This window comes from Microcebus murinus, unplaced genomic scaffold (genome assembly GCF_040939455.1).
Source record: "Microcebus murinus isolate Inina unplaced genomic scaffold, M.murinus_Inina_mat1.0 scaf070_hap2_Mmur4.0, whole genome shotgun sequence".
In the NCBI taxonomy this organism is placed as follows: domain Eukaryota; kingdom Metazoa; phylum Chordata; class Mammalia; order Primates; family Cheirogaleidae; genus Microcebus; species Microcebus murinus.
The window spans coordinates 60,619-63,426 of record NW_027439016.1 but is presented as its reverse complement, the minus strand read 5'-3'; the positions used below and the strand labels follow the sequence as shown (position 1 = coordinate 63,426).

Sequence of the window (2,808 nt, the reverse complement as noted above, 5' to 3'; positions counted from 1 at the left end):
GGATGTTTTTGCCACTCTAAGGACCCGCAGGCCAGCTGGGCCTTCGGGCAGGACAGAGAGCCCCGGAATCCGACGTGGAGAGCTGCGTGTACGTCCCCATCAGGAGGCGGTCCCCACCTCCGGGGCTCTCCCCTTGCGGGGAGCGGCAGCCCCAGGGCCTCAGGCAAGACACCAGGCTGGGCCCCCCCACGGCACAGCGGGGGGGGGGGGGAGGGGGCACAGCGGGGGGGGGCACGTTCCCCCGCACAAGCGCCTTAGGGACGGCTGCTGGAGACTGCTGCGGCCACCCTGCTGCCGGGTTTCTGGAGGGCTTCCTGGAAGCAGCGTCCACACCAAGCCCTTGGAAGGCCCAGGCGACGGAGGAGCCAGCCGGTCAGGCAGGGGCCGAGGACGGTGAGAGGCCGGGCGGGAAGGAGCATGTCAGGCAGGGGCAGAGGACGGTGACAGGCCGGGCGGGAAGGAGCCGGTCAGGCGGGGGCCCAGGACAGTGACGGGCCTGGCCGGGGAGGAGCGAGTCAGGCAGGGGCAGAGGAGACGGGCTGGGTAAGGGTTAGGGTTACAGTTAGGGCACAATTCACAATCGCAAAGATGTGGAAGCCACCCGAGTGCCCATCCATCCAGGAGTGCATTAATAAAATGTGGCGCGTGGACACCACGGAGTGCCATTCGGCTGTGAGGAGCAGCGGTGAGAGGGCACCTCTCGTGTTCTCCTGGCCAGAGCTGGAACCCGTTCCAGTAAGCCAAGTATCCCAAGAATGGACACACGAGCACCACGTGAGCGCGCTCACCGGCAAATTGGTACGAACGGATGGACACCTAAGTGGACAGAGAGGAATCCCCTTCCTCGGGTGGGTGTCGGGCGGGTGGGGGGAGGGGATGGGCATACACATCCATTAGGAATGGGGTGGGTGCGCACCGACTGGGGCATGGGCGCACTTGAAGCTAATGACCCGAGGGGGGAGGCTGGGAGAGGGCAACGTACCCGACCTTAACATTGGTACCCCCACAATACGCTGGAGGTATACAACATGAGAGGTAAATGAATAAGAACACAGGGGGGAGGGGGGCACGGGCAACACATGTCACCTGAATACTTGTACTCCCATCATCTGCTTGAAAAGAGAGAGAAAAGAAAATGCAATAATAGAGGCCGGGCGCGGTGGCTCACGCCTGTAATCCTAGCTCTTGGGAGGCCGAGGCGGGTGGATTGCTCAAGGTCAGGAGTTCAAAACCAGCCTGAGCAAGAGCGAGACCCCGTCTCTACTATAAATAGAAAGAAATTGATTGGCCAACTGATATATATATATATATAAAAAAAATTAGCCGGGCATAGTGGCGCATGCCTGTAGTCCCAGCTACTCGGGAGGCTGAGGCAGAAGGATCACTCGAGCCCAGGAGTTTGAGGTTGCTGTGAGCTAGGGTGACGCCACGGCACTCACTCTAGCCTGGACAACAAAGTGAGACTCTGTCTCAAAAAAAAAAAAAAAAAAGAAAAAAAAAAAAAAGAAAATGCAATAATAGAGGTAAGAGACACTTTTTAAAAATAATGAATCCGAAGAGAAAAGTAAAAGGAGGCCTGTGGAGCAGGTCTGGGTGTGACTCCGGATCCCCCAACATCAGGTGCCACCACCAAAGATTCCTACGTGGAGCCCGTAGAACCCCAAAAGCAACGGGACGAGTTCTGGTCACATACTCCCTCAAAATGACATCCTGGCCTTCTTCTGGAACTCCCTCCCCTCTCAGACTCTCAAGGTTTCCTCCAGCGTGTCGGTTCCCACAGAGCAGACCTTTGGTCTGAGACCTGACAGTCCAGATGCCACGCGTGCTGCCGCGTGGCGGCGGTGTCGCGGCTTGGGACAAGAGGAGGCCCCACGGTGCGGGCTGGGGCGCCAGGCACAGCGGCGGGCGCTGAGGGTGGGGGTGACCCCCACCCCGGGCCGCCGCCGCGCTCCCAGAAAGGGGACAGAACGAGAGGCAAAAAAAAAAAAAAAAGCCGCCGCCTAGGGCACCCGTGATTCCCGGGCGGTCTCCCATCCAAGTACTAACGAGGCCCGACCCTGCTTAGCTTCCGAGACCAGAGGAGATGGGGGGCGTTCAGGGTGGTGTGGCCCTAGACGGCGGAGGGCGCCCCTGCCCCGCTCGAGAAGCCGAGCCTCTCTGCGCTTCCCCGCCGCCGCCTCCCGCCCCAGGCCCCGCGCCGGGCCGGGCCTGTTGAGTTCGCCGGCGGCCGGGTCCGGCGGGCTCCGAGGGACCGGGGTGATGGGCGGGGCGGGGCGGGGCGGGGCGGGGCGGGGGGCTGTCTCTCTCTACACACACACACACTCACACTCACTCACACTCACACAAGATGCGCCTCCACGGCTGGACTCGCCAAGGTGGAGACCTTCCAGCCCCCCTCCTCTCCCCGCCTGGCCTCCTTCACCTACCCGCCGCCCACCCCCAGCGCGTCGCCGCCGCTGACTGCGCACGCGCCCGGCGCTCGCCCTCTGACCCCAGCCAGGGGCCGCCCTCCCCCACAACCGCTTTCAGCTGTGCCCCCCTCCCCCCGCCCTGTGGGTGGGCTGCCGCCTATTCCCCCGGGCCAGGACTGGGGCACAGCGCAAGGGGGAGGGGAGCGAGTGTATGGGGCATCTCTCTCTGGGGATGTGTCCCATGGGTGGGGTGGGGTGGGGTGGCGTGGTTTGTGGGGCGCTGAAGAAATCAGTCCCCTCCATCTCCCACCTCTGGAAAACGCCCAAGCCCTTGGAGAACTGCCGGCACCGCTACCGTGGGGGCCGGGACCCTCCTCTGTGTCCTCCTGTGGCCCAG

General features: G+C 62.8%; 1 pseudogene; it reads right to left on the bottom strand.

Moving 5' to 3' along the window:
• Window positions 1-1,997: 1,997 nt before the first annotated feature.
• LOC142869340 (uncharacterized) lies at window positions 1,998-2,116 on the bottom strand (annotated as a pseudogene).
• Window positions 2,117-2,808: the final 692 nt, after the last annotated feature.